Genomic DNA, 19,456 nt, shown 5'->3' with positions numbered 1-19,456 from the left:
TCTGCTACAACTGGAATCAGGACACAAGAACTTGGACTTCACGGGTTTTTATAGTTAACAATTTAGAAGATTGCACCATGCATGGTACAATAGAAAGGAGGCTAAATAAAGTCAGCTTACAACCTGAAAGTAGAGCGAATAAGTTAAGCTGGAGAGTTTGTACGCTAAGGTAAATCTAAATTAAGACAGCTTAAGGCTTGGACGCGGCCTGCAAAAATTCAGCTGGAAATTACCTTAAGGTTACCATTTTTAGCGGGTACTAAAATAGAGGGCCACAGGTTTTTCAGAATTTCTGTTACGTGCTACCCTCTTTAAATAAAGTTGTCTATCTATCTACTAATTTTAGCGAATTTTTCAGAGCAAGATTTAGCGACTATTTAATTTAGCGATTTTTCGAAAAATTTAAAAAGTTAGTGATATTATGTAAACCAGTTTTTTTATGAACATATATGGAAATAAATGTTCAGTAAAAGAACAAACTCACTTGAAATTGAACGAACTTTTGCATTGCCAGAAAGAACAAAGTTACCGGCATCTATTATTAAAAGTACTTTTTTTATGTTGACTATGCTTTATTTTGTTTTCCTTTGGGGTGGGAAGGGGTAAGCAATTTAACGAGTATTAAATTTGAGTGAGCAAGACTGAATAGAGTCGTCTTAGTACGTTGAAGTCGTTAGCTAACTAAAGTCAATTGTATTAAAGGCAAAAGATATATAAATGAAAAAGATCTGTCTATAGGTTGTATATTTTGCCTAAAAGCTATACCAAGTCACCTGATTCTCGGCAAGGATTAAAACAGAAATTTAATAAAACTTTTTCTTTGAATCAAGACCTTAAGTTTGAACAGCGATAAGTGCACGCGCGAGTATCTAACCTTATTTAGTATAAAGGTAGTTTACTTAAGCGTACATATAGAGGATACCATTTTTCTCGATTTGCCACCACTCGCTAAACCACTGCAGTTTATATAATAACTTGCTGTTTGCTTACAAATTTTATGTTTGTTCTGGTGTTCGGTAAGGCTAATTCTACAACTGTTCATATTAACATACTTTTCAAACAAATTCCTTTTGACATCAATAAATTTTCCTTAACAGTGTGAAACAATGAATCCCCTACTTTTGATAATTTTCACCTAACAAATTTCCCCTTACAAAACAAGGTACAAAACAATAAAAGTTTACAACAAGTTACACGAATATCCAAACCGTAGATTTCCCAAACAAGTGACTTCTTTCAATATAGTGAGGTCTTTACACTTCAACCAGTGTGGTGAATACTTTAAATCCCAAGAAACACTTGCCAATCACCAAGTGGTCCACAGTGAAGAAAGACCTTTTAAATGCAGCCAGTGAGAAAAATGCTTCAAGAGATTTGCAGATGTGAAGGAACCGATGAGAAAACACACCTTTTAAATGCACCCAGTGTGAAAGTGCTTTTATGACAGCAAAGAATTTAAAACAACATAATCTAACACATAGCAAAGAAACACCATTTAAATGTACATTGTGTGGAAAGGGTTTTAGAATGGCAGCTATGCATAGGAATCACAACAGAGTTCATAGTGACGAGCGACCTTTCAGCTGCGACAAATGAGTCCACAAATGTGAGAAGCGCTTCAAAACTGCGGCAGAAGCTAAGCTGCATCAAAGAGCTCACACTGATGAAAGGCCTTTTCAGTGTAACCTCTGTGAACAGTTTTTCAAAACGTCTGTGAATTTGGGACAACACATCAGAAGAACCCATAGCGATGAAAGGCCATTTAAATGTGATTTGTGTGGCATGTCATTCAAAGTAAGGAATAAACTAAAGCGACATGAAACTGTACACAGTGACGAAAAGCCTTGTAAATGTCCTGATTGTGGAAAATGTTACAAGGATATCTCTGCTCTGAACAGACACAAACGGGTGCACACGGGCGAAGCTCATTATGTGGAAAGGGGTTTAAATCATCTACTAATCTGTCTAAACATTACCAATGCCACAGTGATGAAAGACCCTACAAATGCAACCACTGTGATGTAAGATTCAAAACACTCTTTGGCAAACAGAAGCACCTTGTTATACACAGTGACGAGAAGCCATTTCAGTGCAGCGTATGTAAAAAGATTTGTCAGAATTCACATCAACTCCAAGCTCACCAGAGGGTGCACAGCAATAAAAGGCCATTTAGCTGCAGCTTGTGTGAAAAATCCTTCAAGTCCAAATTTGAACTAAAGAAACACCAAATTGTACACAGTGAGGAAAGACCATTTGAGTGCTCCTTGTGTAAAATATGGTTTAAATCATCAGAGCAACTGAAAAAGCACTTTAAAACAGGTTCACATTTGAAGTCTTTGGAAGCAATGCCCACAGACAAGAAGCCCTTTAAATGCAGTCAGTGTGAACTCGCTTTTAAGACAACGTCAGAGCTGGATGAGCATGGGAAGGTTCACACTCGTGAGAAACTGTTCGAGTGTTGGTTATGTGGCCAGATGTTTAACACAGAAAAATTCTCACAGCAGCACACCCAGTCATGCATTAACAAGCTTATTAACCCAAGAACAAACATTACAAACAAGCCATAACAAGGTGCTCATCCATGGCAAATCTTGGCACATTGCAACGTTATTTATCTATTTTTAATTTATTATTTTTTTTATAAGAGTACACAAAATTATCATTTTAACTCTGCCAGTAAACATGCTAAAATTTTGCTGTTTATCAGTGGTCTCATATTCCATGGGCAGTTTTTATCTTTCTCAAAGTGAAACCAGTTATTTGAGATGGCAACTTGTTGATTAAAGAGGAAAATCCAACAGTTATGTAACTTAAAGACCAACATGAATGTCCAACAATATATACAGAGAAATGTGACAGTTTTATGATTAATTAGATTAGTAATAATAAAGATGGGGATTTTTTTACAAAAACTTGTCGTGCTATAATTTTTAGAAGAAGACTCACTTGGTGGTTGAATTTTAAGCTCGGTGATAAATAATGAAGTTGAATTGTTTAACATTGACACAAGCATGGGACAAAGAAAAAATATGAGTCCCCAACTGGAATCGAGTTCGATTCCCATCAGGGACACAGATTTTTTATTTTTTTTATTTTGAATAATGATGTAAAATCTAATATTTACATCCAACTATATTATAAAAATAGAATGCAACATAGTGAATATTTGAAAGGCATATATGAGAGCTGCAGTGGAAATATGAAATGAATGAAATAATCTTTGTAGCTTGTGTACAGCCGCCCCCAGTGTCAGTACAAGCAATTCAAGCAACTGATTTTTAGCCCTAAAAATATTTTGAGGCTACAACCAGCTTTGAATCCATGATCTCTGCGGTTTTCTTTTTTCGTGATGGAAAATGTAATAATAACAACCAACTATATTTTATACAGAGAGTGCAACATGATGAATATTTGAAAGACGTATATGTTATGAGACCTGCAGTAAAAAAATGAATGAAATAATCTTTGTAGCCTGTCTACTAAATATATCTTAAGGCTACAAGAAGATTCCAATTCATGATCTCTGAGATATCGGTGCATTGTTCTACTACCTGAGCCTTGATTGTGTTTCACTCCCCCTGTGGGGGGGGGGGGGGGGGTGAAACACAATCGCCCGCTGCCCCTGAAAACGACTTCATGGGAGGCTAAAATAGCTAGTAAAAAACCCAAATCGTATTAGCCCAGACACAATTTTGACACAGTTTTTACTAGTCTCGTAAGTCATGAGCCCTGCATGAGTTCTTATCCTGCTGTCAGTCTTGAAAGGTTTTTAATACTAAAAAAGCAATATTTTTCTGCTTAAATTGCTTGTACACTGTGAGGATCATTTCATTCCTTTCATACAACAAAATGTGCTATGTTCCTAGCTCCTTCACATCACAGAGGCAGTGAAGGGAAGAGAGAGAACTGGAGAGGAGAAAAAGATACTGAGAATACAGGGCTCAAGGGCTCGTTATTTTTTTATTATCACCTTTCCCCAGTATCACCCTGGCAACAGGATCCCTAAATGTTTATAGGGCAAAAACGTAAAGAACTTAAATTTGGCAAGCAGATCAAGCTGTTTATGGCATGGGGAGAAAGAGCATGGGACCCTGTCTGCAGGCTACCCTAGTACCCAGTCAGTACTCGGTAAGGAACGAGAAAAATAAAGACGGGTGTAGCTGTCTTTGAAGAAAAGTGAATTATTTTTCTTTGGTTCGCTTCGTTCGATAACCCCTTCCCCCACTGGGGAATGGATATCTCTCTTGCACTGAGAGAAAATGGTGAGGCTGTGAACGGTTTACTTACTTACTTACTGTCCATCATGCCTGTGTGGCACAAAGGGCAGTTGTGAACAGTTTATCGGAGCCGGGTTAGTGATGCTCTTATCTCATACAAAATGTAACGAATATTCCAAGAGTGGAAAATTTGCTCCTTACCTCCCCCAATAGAGTTTTTCCTGGGGGAGGTGGTATTTTTTCGCGCTATAGGAGCGAACTTGTAGGAGGGGTGTTCTTCCCATGTAAATTTTGAAAATTAGGTGTTCTGATACAGTATTTTGGCGTTTCGGGATAGGAAACCAGACAGCTAAAAGCGAACGCAAAAAACATGAATATTCGGTGCAGTACATTTTTAGTGAAATATATTTTAACTTCTTTAGAAGCAAACAACTTCCAGGAATTCTTGAGGCTGAGAATATCTTTTTTGTCGCTGCGACATTTTGCACGGAGTTCAAGTTGTTGAACTTCGTGGCACATTTCCCCGTGTCATGTCCTCTTGTGCATTGGCACAATTAAAGGAAATACTTCCTCCAGAATTTTGCTAATGGAGATCGCTCGTTCCCAGCCCCTACAATGTGGACTACAAACACAAGATGAACTCTCCATAAGTTTTTTTTAAAAGACTTTATTGTGTTTGTGGAAAAAACAATTATTTACAATATCTGTTTATGATTTATCTACAAATATCTATAAAACTAATATAATCTATGTAAGTAAGCTAATCTTTTCTCATTTACCTTTTTCCAAACTTAGAACTACACAAAATACACAAGTTTTTAAACATATTTACAGACGGTCGAACAGGCATAAACTTACATTAGTAAGAAAACAAAAAACTTTTGAAAGGAAATCGAGAGACACTATAGCCTGGTTTTCACTAGCGACGCAAGCACAAGTAGTTTGTGCCAAGTGAAAACGAACGTCGACATAACCATGAGCACAAGAACAAGATGTTTACTAGTTAGAAGGCTCCGTTCTCTCGGGAAATATGGCGGCAGAAACTCTCAGGCATCGAGCGGGTTGTTGTCTCTTCTACTCTTGTGAAGAAGAAAGCGAAAGCGACTACAAAAGAGGAGGGAAACGAAACATTCGGGGTTATAGATATTTTTTAACAAACTGAGTCATTCCCATTTCTTTCGCTACTAAAGTCCACGCTTGTGTTTTTTTGTCTACACCCTTCTCAATCTCAGCCTCCGCCAATTTTTTAAAATGCTCAGACGCAATGAAATCTCAGGGAATCTGGAACGAGTGCTTTAACTGGCTAGACACGGCCACTAAAACTATTTTCTTGTGCTTATGCGGTGTTTCGTTTTCACACGAATTCAAGCACAAGAAAAGGAAAAATTTTGATCCTCGTGCTTGTGCTTACAAGTATGTACGTATGCTTGCGTCGAAGCCGTTTTCACGGTGAAATAAGAGCTGTTATGCTTGCGCTTGTGCTTGCGTCGCTTGTGAAAACCAGTCTTATGGAATGAAGGTACTGAAACGAAAGGTGTCAAGATGGACTCTATTCGTTCAAAACGTTTTGATGTTACCATTATATTATTCAGTTCCAACATCAAGTGGCTTCACTGTTTTTCGTGGAAGCATCTTTTCAATTATTTGTATTCATTTTCCCTCGGATCATCCCACAGGTACTTATAAACCTTTCTCCATGTTTATAAACATTTGACTTCATAATAAAGTGATGATGACATTGAAACGTCAAAGGACATGCCTGCTATAGCTACGTTTCATTCACAATTTGCTGATTCGAAATTTTTATTACTATACTAAATTAAACATTCTCTATATACATCATTTCCTCAGCTTTTCAGTGCAGACTTCAACCTTGTACTGGCCCTGTACTTGGCGACATAACGCAAAAGAAAAGTTGGTTTAAATCCAGCAAATGAACAAGGTTAGAAGACACTGGATCTTACGGGCAGCGAACACGCGCACACACAAAAACAGAGAATATCCTAAGATATCTAAGATGGCTCCCCTGCTATTCTGGACGCACTGTCTACGACCAGCAATCGAATTCTATCAAATTATTTCTGAATGATAGGTCAAAGTTTTCCAAAGTTTTAAAGCCATTGCGTTAAAGCCGAGAAAGTATGACCGGGCCATGTCACCCGGTTTAACAGCGGAGCCACCTTAAATCAAAGCTATTGGGAGAAAGAACTGCAATGATTTTAAAAACTTCTTAAGGCCCGTTTACACTGGCGATTTTTGTCGCGCAACTCAATGCAATTTTTGTCGCGCCAAAGTTGCATCGAGTTTCGAACAGGTTCGAAACTCCTGCGACTCGCGGCGATTTTATCGCCGCTAGTTTTGACGCATGCAAACTCGCGGCGATTTCATGGCGATTTTATCGCCGCGACTTCTTGCAACTTCCGCGTGACAAATATTGCATTGAGTTGCGCGACAAAAATCGCCAGTGTAAATTTTTAAATACACCGTTGGTTAGTAACTCAAAGATCTGGAACAGAAAATTTACGGTGACGCGATATTTACAACCTTTTTTGGAACATCTGATTGTTCGCCAAGATTAAGAAATTTTCCTAAAACCCCGAGCAGTTTCCGAGGGTTTGTCGGTTCTAGACTTGACATCAGTTCGAAATGGCCGTCACACCGCAAGATTAACGTTGTTTTCTTTTACTTCATGTGAGATCCCCCTGTTCTTTTATTTTGACTCGCCGTATACGCGTAAAGTGTTCCCGTGCTTGATTCCATAACTCGGTCACAGTTCCCACAGCATTTCTCGTTCTCCCAAAATGCTTTAAACACACAGCGGTCAAACATGAAATACTCAACGCCACTACTGGTTTTTAATTGCCATGAACTTCGTAAGATTTTAGAGAGTAATGCCCAAAACGTTTTTGGATCATTACAAAATATTATAGCAACCTGAAGTATAAGGCCACAAAAACTGCAGTACATAATGGTTGTTAATTTTTTTTCAGCAAATGTTGAAACATTTCGCTTCAAAGTGAAAGACATAAAAAAAATTGAGACAGATGTCTGCATTTCCCAGGACCAATTTTTGGCGGAAAAATGCAAACGCACCGAACATTTGACCACTGTGTTTAAGACATGGAAGGTATAGCTATACACATAATACCTTTCGGTCTAGGTGTGTGGACTTCTGACTATTGATTTGTTCTTATTTTGTTGATCACGTGACTTATTCTCTGTTTCCAGTCTACCGCTCGTGCTCTTGTTCAGTCTCTGATCCAGTCTCTTGTTGGTCTCTTTGCAGTCGCTGACAGAATCTGACTCAAACCAATGGCCCAGGCCCCAGCTCGTCTTCTGATTCAGTTGATGACCCAGGCTCCAACTCGTCTTTTGATTCAGTTGATGACCCAGGCTCCAGCTCGTCTTTTGATATAGCCGATGACCCAGGCTCCTGCTCGTCTTCTGATTCAGTTGATGACCCAGGCTCCAACTCGTCTTTTGATTCAGTTTATGACCCAGGCTCCAGCTCGTCTTCTGATTCAGTTGATGACCCAGGCTCCAACTCGTCTTTTGATTCAGTTTATGACCCAGGCTCCAGCTCGTCTTCTGATTCAGTTGATGACCCAGGCTCCAACTCGTCTTCTAATTCAGTTGTTGACCCAGGCTCCAGCTCGTCTTCTGATTCAGTTGATGGCCTAGGCTCCAGCCACGGCCGGTACTTCCAGTAGTCCTCTGTTCGCCATTCATGTTCAGGTTTAAGGTTCCCTTTCTCATCCTGTCATAAATCACAAAACAATGCTAAACACAACCCTGTCCATCAACAAACATTGGTCATTATTTGCGGACAAAAACTCGGTTAGCTTAAAAACCTGTAATCGTACCCAACAGTTATTTATATCATGTAAAGGCATGCAATCAAAATGCTCTTTTTATTAAAACGGTTTTAGAATAAAGTAAAGATCGCTTACAAACAATGCCTTTAAAAAATACTAAGATTTCAAATGTTGTACATAATTATTGAGGTATATGCTAAATTTCCATATCTCATGCGACATTAGTTTCACAAGGGGTCATATATTTTTCCGAGGAAATTTGTCAAAAACTTAACATAAATAAAGCGATCACCGGGCGTAGACTACACTAGCGCTATAGGAAATTCTCCTTAAAAAATAAATTAATAACCCCTCAGGCTTTGAAAAACGCAAAAACAATGCGTTTAAATTCCCTGCCACGAAGGAGGGCATGCGTGAGGTCGCCCGAGGTGGACGTGTTATGTGACGAGGGCTGAAAAATCCTTCTCCAAATCCTTTCAACTGTGATAAAAGTTGTCAAATCTTATGTGAAATGAAAGATTTAAAGTTCTAGAAGCTTATGTCAGGTAAAGGACGAAAGAACAAGCGCGGTGACAGAGGTTCGCTAGAAGAGGGAGACCTAAACGACCCTAAACGGTCCAACATGGACGCGTGCGACGAAGCAACTGAAGAAACTGAGAAACCATCGCCCGAGCCAAGCTTGGCCGAAATAAAGGATATGCTGGCGAAAATACAAAGGTCAGTGACAAGCATCTCAAAAGAAAACAGGATTTTCAAAGATGAATTAATAGAGCTGAAGTCAGCGTACCAAGCTCAACAACGCGAATTAAACAAAATAAAAACATCGTTGGAAGCCATAACGACCGAAAATCAGGCGCTAAAGGTACAGCTTCAGTCCACAAAGAAGAAGCTGAGCAAAGAAAGCGAAGAAACAGCACGATTAAGCGAAGAGCTCGACGACCTTGAGCAATACACGCGAAAAAATTCGCTAGAGATTCATGGCGTCCCAGAGGACGCATACACATCAACTGAAGAAGTGATTATAAAGTTGGGAGAAACCTTAAGTGTACCGATCAAGCCGGAGGACATAGAAATCTCGCACAAACTTAACACTAGAAATAAGCCGATTATTGTGAAATTCTTGAGTCACAAGGTTAAGTCCAAACTTTATAAAAGCCGGGTAATGTTAAAGCGCGTCAAGGCTTCGGATGTTTTTCCTTCTGCAAGCTACTCCGCTGCAGTCGACCGCAAGCCTCGCATCTTCATAAATGAAAATCTCACTTCTTATCGACGGGGCATAATTAAGAAAGCGAACAACATGAGAAAAGATGGATTGGTTCAAAGTGTCTGGACGCTGGATGGAAAAGTTTATGTTAAAACGTCGCCGGACGGATCACCGGTAAGAATTTATTGTTTGGAGGATTTAGATAACTTATAACTTTTTTTTAATATCTGTGAAAACAAGCTAGTTTAAGGAGATGGATTTGTTACTGAAAAGGACAGAGGAACACTCTAAACTTAAATTTATTTGTTTATTTTTTTACTTTAATTATTATTTTCGATCCTGGTGTAAGTGTTTTCTTACGAGCTTTGTTTATTTGTAGCTACTATGAATAATTCAAGAAACCAAAACTGTAAAATAGTATCGTTGAATGTTCATGGTATTAGAGACCAAGCAAAGAGGATGAGCATTTTTTCATACCTAAAAGATCAAAATGCTTCGTTCCATTTCCTTTAGGAAACGTACTCAGAAATAAGTGACGAATCTATATGGAAAAAAGAGTGGGGAGGAAACATTATTTTTTCGCATGGTAGTCGCCAAAGTAGAGGTGTTTGCATATTAATCGATCCGTCATTGAATCAGAAAGTAGAGCATTCCTTTACTGATAACTCTGGTCGAATAGTGCTAATTACATTGAATTTTAATTGTTTAAAATTGTCACTTTGCAATATATATGCCCCCAATAAGGGACGGACCATTAGAAATAACCGGAGGGGGGGGGGGGGGGTAAAAAATTTTCGTTGCAGGAATTTTTTTTGAAGGCGTTCTTGTCTGCAGGAATTTTTTTTTTCTGGGGCACAAGCTTTGCACGAATTTTTTTTCGCCCAAAGATACAGGTCTTTTTTTGTAATGCATCTATGATTTGCACAACAATTATTATTATTAAATAGCATTATTGTTTCATTTTTCAGATTCGTTCTCTGAATTAAGCGACATTTAGGGACCGTTCATTTTTTATGGGGCAAGGGGGCTGAAGGGATTTAATAGATAGTGCCTGTTAAATATAATCCCCCCCCTCCTTATTAGAAATTTTTACCCTGGTCCCTCAACAACAAAAAATGAAAAAGATGACAGCTAAAACTTATCAAGCTAAACTTTAGAATATCAGACAAAATTGCAGTTTAAAGTAAAAATAATAATACTGTTTGTGCTTTTGATTAATGATGGGACTCGATTGTTGGGGTTGGTCAGGTGTGTTTGCAACCAAATAGTTTATAGGATTGAGCTGATGCTGTTCTCTTGATACATGACAAATTAGAGGGGTCCGGGGGCATGCTCCCCCGGGAAAATTTTAATTTTCAGAACCTTTGAAACGCTATTTTAGCCATTCTGATGGACGTTTATAGATGCCATCATACAACACTTACAGGTAATTCCGTTGCACGAATTTTTTTTCAGGCACAACCGCTTGCAGGATTTTTTTTTCGACAAGTTTCCCTTGCAGGAATTTTTTTTTGGTAAAAGTCACCCCCCCTCCGGTTATTTCTAATGGTCCGTCCCTAATCAAAATGAACAATTGTTATTTATCCAAGAACTCAATAATTGTTTAATCGATCAATCCGAAGTGACAAGGTTAATTATAGGCGGTGACTGGAACTGTACCTTAACAAAGAAAGACAAAAAAGGTGGATTAGCATGGAAACCAACGAATTTTAGAAACTGTATTTTAATAACAATGGATATGCTTGATTTTGTTGATATACAAAGAGAACGCCATCCAAACGTCAATAAATTCTCTTTTTTTTCGAAGGCCTTAAATCTGAAATCAAGAATCGACTTCTTCTTATTAGCCAGGGAATTGAAAAAATATGTCTCAAAAGTAGACATCCAGACATCTATAGCTCCAGATCACAGCTTAATTTATTTGTCGCTTAATTTGCCAGAAGAAACTCCCAGAGGCCCTGGCTTTTGGAAATTTAATAACACCTTACTAGAAGACAACGAATACATCGAAAAAATTCGCACAATATATCCGCAGTTACGTGAGCAATATAAAACTGTCGTTGATAAACAAATGCTCTGGGAACTTCTTAAGATGGAAATTAGATCCACGACTATTTCCCATACTAAAGGCAAACGTAAACAAATTAACAAACGTGAACTGGAAATCAAGGTAATACTAAACGATCTAGACGATAAAATTTGCAATAGTGATGATCTTCAAAACATTGACCAAGACCTAAAATTGTATGATGACCTTAAAAAGGAGTTTCAATCACTGTACGAACGCAGAGGGGAAGGTGTGATGTTTAGATCGAAATGTCGTTGGGTTGAAAAAGGTGAAAGGCCGACTAAATATTTTTTCAATCTCGAGAAGAGAAATTACAATAAGAAGACCATTTCGGAACTTGAATTGGATAATGGAGATCTAATATCCGAGGAGAAGTTGATCTTGCAAACAATTGAGTCATACTACAAGGACCTTTATACGTCAAAAACATCGGCCACTCAGTCTGATTTTGATCAATTCAGTCAAAATGTAGATATTCCACAACTTTCTAATGATGAACGAGACAGATTGGAGGGTCCTCTTAGTTATGATGAATGCAAAGAGATATTGAACTCCTTCAACAATGGAAAATCGCCTGGAGAAGGTGGCTTTACAGTTGAATTTTATAAAGAGTTTTTTGACATCCTAGGGGAAGATCTTGTCGAATGTCTCAATGCTGCTCATGAAACAGGGCAGCTTTCTATTTCTCAGCGCAGGGGTGTGATAACTTTAATACCAAAAGAAGAAGAATCGTTACTGACTTTAAAAAATTGGAGACCCATTATGATTACACTTCTCAATGTGGACTATAAAATAGCGTCGAAAGCAATAGCGAAGAGAATTGAACCTGTGTTACCCAGTCTGATACATTCTGATCAAACGGGATTTGTTAAGGAGAGGTATATTGGAGAAAATATTAGGCTTATAAGTGATCTTTTGGAACAAACGGAAAAAGACCAAAGCACTGGAATCTTGTTGTCTCTAGACTTTCGCAGGGCGTTTGATACTTTGGAATGGCCATTGGTGCAATACATCCTAAGGAGGTATAACTTTGGAACACATTTAAGAAAGTGGATTGAAATATTTTACACTAATGTAGAAACTGCAGTCCTCAATAACGGCTTTGCCACAAATTGGTTTAAGCCTTCTTCGGGAGTGAGACAGGGCTGTCCTTTATCGCCTTTTCTTTTTATTTTAACGGCAGAATTAATGTCCAACAAAATTCGTCAAGACGACAGTGTAAAAGGAATCGTTCTCTTTAATAATGAGATCAAGTTAAGTCAATTTGCAGATGATACCAACCTATTTTGTGCAGATGTGGCATCGGTAGAAGCAGCACTAGCTGTTGTTAAGCAGTTTGGTGAGATCTCTGGTCTTAAACTTAACATCGAAAAGACAAAAGCCATGTGGCTTGGCAAATGGGCCAATAAGCGTGAAAAGCCGCTAAATCTTAAGTGGGTCCACTGCCCTACGAGGTTCTTAGGAATATTTCTATCATATGATAAAAAAGGTAATGACAACTTTAACTTCAATCTAAAGACACAGAAACTTCAAGCGAATTTGGATATGTGGAGATCAAGAGACTTGACGTTATTTGGAAAGGTTTTAATAATAAAAGCACTGGGAATATCATCACTCGTCTATTCCGCTGCGAATGTAGATGTCCCTGGGGGGTTATAGATAATGTAAAAGGACGAATATTCCGTTTTTTGTGGAAAAATAAAAAGGATAAAATTAAACGAGTGGGCTTGTACCAAGATTATGACAGAGGAGGACTTCGCATGGTCGATGTTGAAACATTTGTGAAATCTCTGCGCTTAGCATGGATCCCTAGTCTCATCCGTTCCGGTCACCAACACTGGAAAGTGGTTCCTGACCATTGTTTCAATAAACGTGGAGGCTTAAAGCTTTTACTAAATTGCAACTACAGTGTCGATTTCCTAGATGATCTTCCGAATTTCTATAAAGACGCGCTTAAATTTTTCAGTGAACTCACATCGCTTTATTCCAACAATTCTTGGCGTGACCAAGTGTTGTATAACAACAAGGACATTTTAATCGGAGGAAAACCGTTCTTTAATAGAGAGTGGTATTCGAAAGGAGTACGAGTGATCAGAGATCTCCTATGTGAGGATGGAAGCTTTCTTTCTTATAGCAGCTTTCGGAATAAATTTAGCTTAAATAAAACTAACTTTCTACAGTTTTATCAAGTAATTTCTGCCATTCCAAATTTTTTGTTATCAAAGGCGAGAACACAAAATTCCACTCCGGCACAACATTACAACGACCTTACCAACAACTGACGAGCTTTTATTTGGAATTCCTAACCCTCCGTCCTTTCTACTCAAAAAATTTAATTACATCCTCTTATTTATGCGTCGTTATATAAATATCAAGAAATTAAATGAAGAAGCACGTATCCTTCCAGACTTTAACAGTAAAATCAAGTTTAAATATAGACTGGAAAATTTATTAGTCAGCTCTTAACAGGTATAACTTTTCACCATCAAAATGTTCCTCCCCACTGCATTACCTCATACTATATTATTTATTGTTTTCTTTCTTGTAAATATTTCATGGTAATTTACAGTATAGTCACTTCCGTCATATGTATTTTTGGTTTAGTTAGCTACATGTACAATTGTAATTTATTCCTCTAATTCCTATGTTACCGTGTATTTTTTTTTTATTATTATTATTAATATTTTTCGTTCTCGTCGATGATGTAACTATTTGTATGTTTTGTTTTTATGTTAATATTGTTAATGTCTGTAAATGTTAATTTCAATAAAACATGTCATTATTAAAAAAAAAAAAAATGTAATTTCTGGTCAAGTTTTGATTATACCATAACCGAGAGAATTCTCGCGCGTTGATTGGACAAAAATTATGGTCGATGAGAGTATAGACCATGAAAGTGACGTCAGATCACGCCACGCACACGCGAGGGCTCAAAGAAAAAGTTTGGCCTCCAAGAATGAAAGCGAATTTCATCGTGCATGTTTTGTTTGAATCAAGTACGCATTTGTTTTCGAAGTTCAGGATTGGAGTTCTACTCAGGTGATCTGTCGAAAGAAAATTGACCAGGCTTTTGAATTTTTGGACTAACTGGGAAGAACGGTGCTAGCGAACCGACAGCGAACTGTCGATGTTCAGTGAACGAGCGCTTACAAGATCTTCAGAAAGAAAAATAATCTTGCTCGCTTCAAGCGATAGGCACACACTCAACGAGAGAGGAAAAGGTAATTAAAATTGTTATTCTTTGAATTCTTGTTCATCTTCTTTTGTATCATTGTCTTTTTTACGCGTCGGGCCGGAATCTTTACGAACCACCGGCAAAGTTTCTTCACGGCCAGGCATCGCTATTGATAATATTTGTTCTAGTTTGTTATAGTATAAAACAAATCGACCACATTTTTCCATGGTCTACACTCTTATAGACCATAGAAATGACGCCATAAAATGTCCAAAACTTTGCAGTGAAACCACTCGCCTACGGCTCGTGGTTCCACTTGAGTTTTGAACATTTTCTGACTTCATTTCTATGGTCTATAAGAGTGTAGACCATAGAAAAATGTGGTCGATTTGTTAATTTTTTTTAGTTTAAGAAGTGAAAGGTGTTTTCGTTCAAAAACTCTCTTCAGTAAAAACAGTATGCAAGCAATATCTTTAAATCTTAGATTTGCGGTTTTTTTTTTTTCGGGGAACCTTTCGGTTTTCCACAAATATATTCTTTTATGTTAGGCCAAATAAAAGACAAACAAAATTTTCTTTGTACTCAATTGAGGAGTAGCGCCTGTTGTTTTTTGCTCGTTCCAACTTTCCCAATAACAAACATTAAAAAAAGAGAAGCGGCCCCCCAAAAATGAAGCGGGAGAGTCGAGAAACATACTTTTTCTTGGTCTAATAGAACAATAGATCTTCCGCTGACTATTAGCTAAGGGACTTTCAGTGAAGCTTAAACAGTCACTAAAATGAGGGTGATAAATTTCTTCAAATTTCTATTTCACAAACATTAAAGAATTGGCTGTTCAACTACATCCGCCTACCTGGAAATCACAAAGGACACAATTTAAAAAAAGAATTGTCACACTTTCTAAGCTCAGTATACTGCAGTAATAAATGATTTAATTCAGCATCAGATTTTATCTTGTATCGCATTTTGAACAGAAAATCTTTTAATATCGTTCACATGGATTTGAGTGTTATTTGAAATAACGAGCATGAATAAAATTTCCATAGCTTATCAAAACAAGGTTTTTCTGACGTAAACAAGTTTCTTTTAAATGGGTTCTTTCGTTTCTTAATTCAAAATTGATTTATTAATTGAAAACTTTACAAAATGACTGATTTTTACAAAGTATAAAGCACACACTCTTGTCGGTTTGTCTTTTAAGAACGTCAGAACTCGTACCTTTTCCCTGAATAGTCCTTTCCCATGAATTTATTTGCATCCGAAAAGCCAAACATTTCCACCATGTGATTTGCTTTGAAATGGTATTTCACTTTGGGTCACTTTGCACTGCTGTTTCGCGCCTGTGAGCTGCTTTTCGCAAACACTGACCATATATATTGTCTAATTATCATTAATGAATTGTAGTCACTATGAATCCAACAGGAAAAGACAGGCACAAAAAGCAACAAACGTAACTGTATCCCACGAGTCAGTATTCCGTTTAAGACACTGTATTTAAGCACCGTACAAAAAGCAACTGCCAGAAAGTAAATATAATTCACTTGAGAGTTGAAATATAAACTCTCTCACGACATGTTGTTTCTGGATGAAAAAATGCAAGACCTTTATCTCTAACGACATTGCATGCCACAGAGAATTAAAAACGCCGAAACGCGAAATTGAGTGTCAGACAAGCAGAGCTGCAAAGCACTGAACAAGCAAAACAAATATGTTTAAATCAGAGCCACAACAATGTTAGCAGTGAAACTTAAATAGATATTGTATCCCGCTATTACATGTCAAATGAAGGTTTTGTGAGTTTGAATTTTCACTAACAAAAATAATTTGAACGGACTTATTGTCAAACGAAATCTCGCGTTTGTTCGTCAAAACAACGGAAATAAATCAGGAAATCAAGAGCTCAGCAGTATTCAGTATAAAGGCAACCAGTCGAAACAAATAGCAACAAAAATCACAAAACTTACGTGGTAAGATGACACCAAGGTGGAAATGTTGCTCTGACGTACAGCTTCAGTCAAATCATTTACTTGTTTCTTTGTCATCTTAACATATTTAAGCCCCAGGTACTTCAGGTGAGGAACACTGCTGAGATGTCGTGTGAGATCACTTACTCCTTCACCAAGAGGGTTAAATGACAAGTTGAGCCAACGCAAGTTAGGAGCCTGGTACAGAGATCTGGCAATGACAGCAGCAGCCTGGGCTGTCAAATTGATATATGGAAGTGCTAAGGACTCAAGTCTGTTTGTAAAGTTAATACGCGAGACCAGGGTCTCTGTGGGGGTCTCTGACATCTCAGGAGCACCTGCTTTACCAAAAATCTGTATCGCTTGTGGAGAAGTCACAAAACGTAAAACCTCAACGAGCGTCTCCATCTCTTGGCTTTCTATATCATCAATATAAATATTCCTGACACGGGACAAGCAATGTGGAGGTGTATCAGTCGTGCTATTATTGTTGTCAGTCAGACACAAAGCGGTTCTGTTGTCTTGTTCATTTGACTGGTCACCAACTGGCTTCTTCTGAGTAGACTCTGGTGATGAAATGAGCTCCTTTAGCATTTCATTGAGGAAAGTGGAGTTGTTGGTTTTCCTGATCATAGTCATATAAATGTTCATTTTCGTCCCTTCCTTCTTCAGGAAAAAGTCACTTACTGGACGGTATGGATACCTTTTTAGAAAATCCGAGGCTTTTTCTAATTCGCCTGAACAGCTGACAACAACTGCATTTACATTTTCCACTAAAGTGATCAAGCCATGATAACTTTGTTCTGGATGCTTGTCATTATAAAAGGAATTAGAGAAGAAAATAAACTCTGGCACCTTGGCCGATTTCAGCAAGTGTTCGTTGGCAACACTATGCAGCTGGTCTGAATCAATTAATAAAACACCTCCAACGTAAGACAGAAACATGGAGTAGAGATCTCGTCTCTTCTCGGCTGCACAGCAAAAAACGCTGTGTGAAATAAGAGTTAAGAACTGTCTTTGTTGTTCTGACAAATCGTCAATACAAGGTGTCTCAGTGAAGTTGTACTCTGTCAGACCTTCATTCTTTCCTACCGTCCCCAGATGATGCAGAACAGCGCATGCAGCTTTTGCGGACAGCTCACAAGCAAATTTGAGAACTTCAACCATTTTGAGGATCTTTTCAAATGAGTCGACTTTGGAGAGACAGCTTGTACTTTGTTCATTTAACAACTCCTCCTTGAGATAAAAGGCGGCAAGGAACTCCTGTAAAGATTTGTGAATGAAAACAACAGCTTTCTCGGGAGTCAAACTTGCAACATTCAGAACATGAAACAACCCGACTTCAATTAATTTCGTACTTAAAATGACGTCGGGCAGTTCACTGATGTGAAAAGAAAGACAGTCTTGCAAAAGGGCATCAAAGGCAAGCTTGCCTAATTTACAGAGCTCTTCTTTGTAGTCATCTACTTTTCTAAATTGCTTTGCATCTGCATCTTTTTCGATCAGGTGGTCCAACAAAGTTTGAATAAAACCTGTGTAAATGCCGGCCCGTGATTTTGGCAGCCCTCTATGATGTTTTCCCTTCCAGAGTAAACACAGCATCAGCAGGAGAAGAGGTATTTCCGCCATGACTTTGAGATCTTTTTCTCTCAAATCGTTAACAAACTCGTCAACATCATCTTTATCTCTGAGAAACTTTCTTGCAAACACTTTGACTTGATCTTCGCTTTTAAATCCATTAATTTCAAACTGAACATGGCTGGGGCATCTTAATTCGTCAACTTTCAAATGCCGTGTTGTCATGATGACGTGACAGTCTCTCAGTAATGTGCCCTCCCAGATGTCACGGACTGGTGATTGTTCTCCAGCACAGCTGTATTCATCATAGCCATCCAAAATAAGTAACACCTTTTCTTGATTATCACGGATGTAATTAAAGACATCAACTGAAATCACGCCGTCAACAGACAGTAGTTTAGAAGCCTTTAAAACATCACGGATATTCTTCAAATTACAGACATCTCGTAGTTTAATCAGGAGCACAAGATCAAACTTCATTAGGATTCTTTTTTCCTGTTGCGACCAGTCAAAAGCAGTTTTTTTGGAAAAAGTACTTTTTCCAATGCCTGGCCGGCCAAAGACTAAAATACGCCTAGGGTTGGGATGATGCTTATTACCCTTGAACATGTCGGTGTAGTCTTCAAGTTCCTCTTGTGTAACTCCACTGGGCTTCCTGTCATCCCTTACCCATGATAACTGTGTGTATATCTCATTTATGTGAACAGCCGAGCTTGGGTTCCACGGGACGATTTTGACCTTACTGAAGGTGTTGTAATGAGACTGAAGCTGTTTTTGACACTCCTCCACGAACGGTTCTGTAAAACATAAAACAGAAATGAGTATAAATTTAAAGCACTTGGGCCCAGTTCCTTTCACCAGACACCTAACTGCGTAATTACCTCGAAGACCTGACCAACTTGATAAATAAGTTATAATGCATGGGGTGTAAGTCTTTTAGCTTAACGTTAGGCCCTGTTTACAAGTCGATAGGGTAGCCCTACTGCAAGGGTAACCCTAGCAAGAGGGTCAAAGATAGCCTGGGGTTTTAAGCAAAAATTTTCAGGTAGAGTACCCCTACTGTCCGGGATAACTTACACAGGTTATGCTTTAGTTAACTTTGTAAATGAACCAATGCAACGGATAGTAAACTTAATGTTAAAGCTGATTTCCGCTTTTTCGCAATTTCCGTTCCAGTCAATCAGATTTCAAATTTCTAAATCCCAAATTCTGTGGATGCTAGGGTTACCTTAGCGCTAAGATAACCCTAAAGTAGCTGGGTGCTAGGGTTAACCTAGCACCAGAGTAACCCTAGCTTCCTTGCAAACACGTCGTTGAAAAAGAAGTGAACGTCCAAGTGCAAGGGTAACCCTTGGCACTAGGGTTACCCTACCTCCTTGTAAACAGAGCCTTAGTCAAGTTCAGGCCAGACAAGCAAATTAAGCTGGTTCGTGCT

The 19,456-nt window shown here is 38.2% G+C and overlaps 1 pseudogene across 1 annotated transcript in view; it reads right to left on the bottom strand.

Annotated features, from left to right (window-relative positions):
* Positions 1-5,469: 5,469 nt before the first annotated feature.
* LOC144652484 (uncharacterized) overlaps positions 5,470-19,456 on the bottom strand; it is a 214,025-nt pseudogene continuing 200,038 nt past the window's right edge. The window contains exons 16-17 of the transcript XR_013570550.1: positions 16,444-18,818; positions 5,470-7,974 (exon numbers count right to left, since the gene is read on the bottom strand). The product of XR_013570550.1 is annotated as an uncharacterized LOC144652484 (transcript). The remainder of the gene's footprint in view (positions 7,975-16,443; positions 18,819-19,456) is intronic.

Source organism: Oculina patagonica, chromosome 4, assembly GCF_052425735.1.
Source record: "Oculina patagonica isolate OP01 chromosome 4, crgOcupat, whole genome shotgun sequence".
NCBI classification, from domain to species: Eukaryota; Metazoa; Cnidaria; class Anthozoa; order Scleractinia; family Oculinidae; genus Oculina; species Oculina patagonica.
This window is presented reverse-complemented; position numbering and strand designations above follow the sequence as displayed.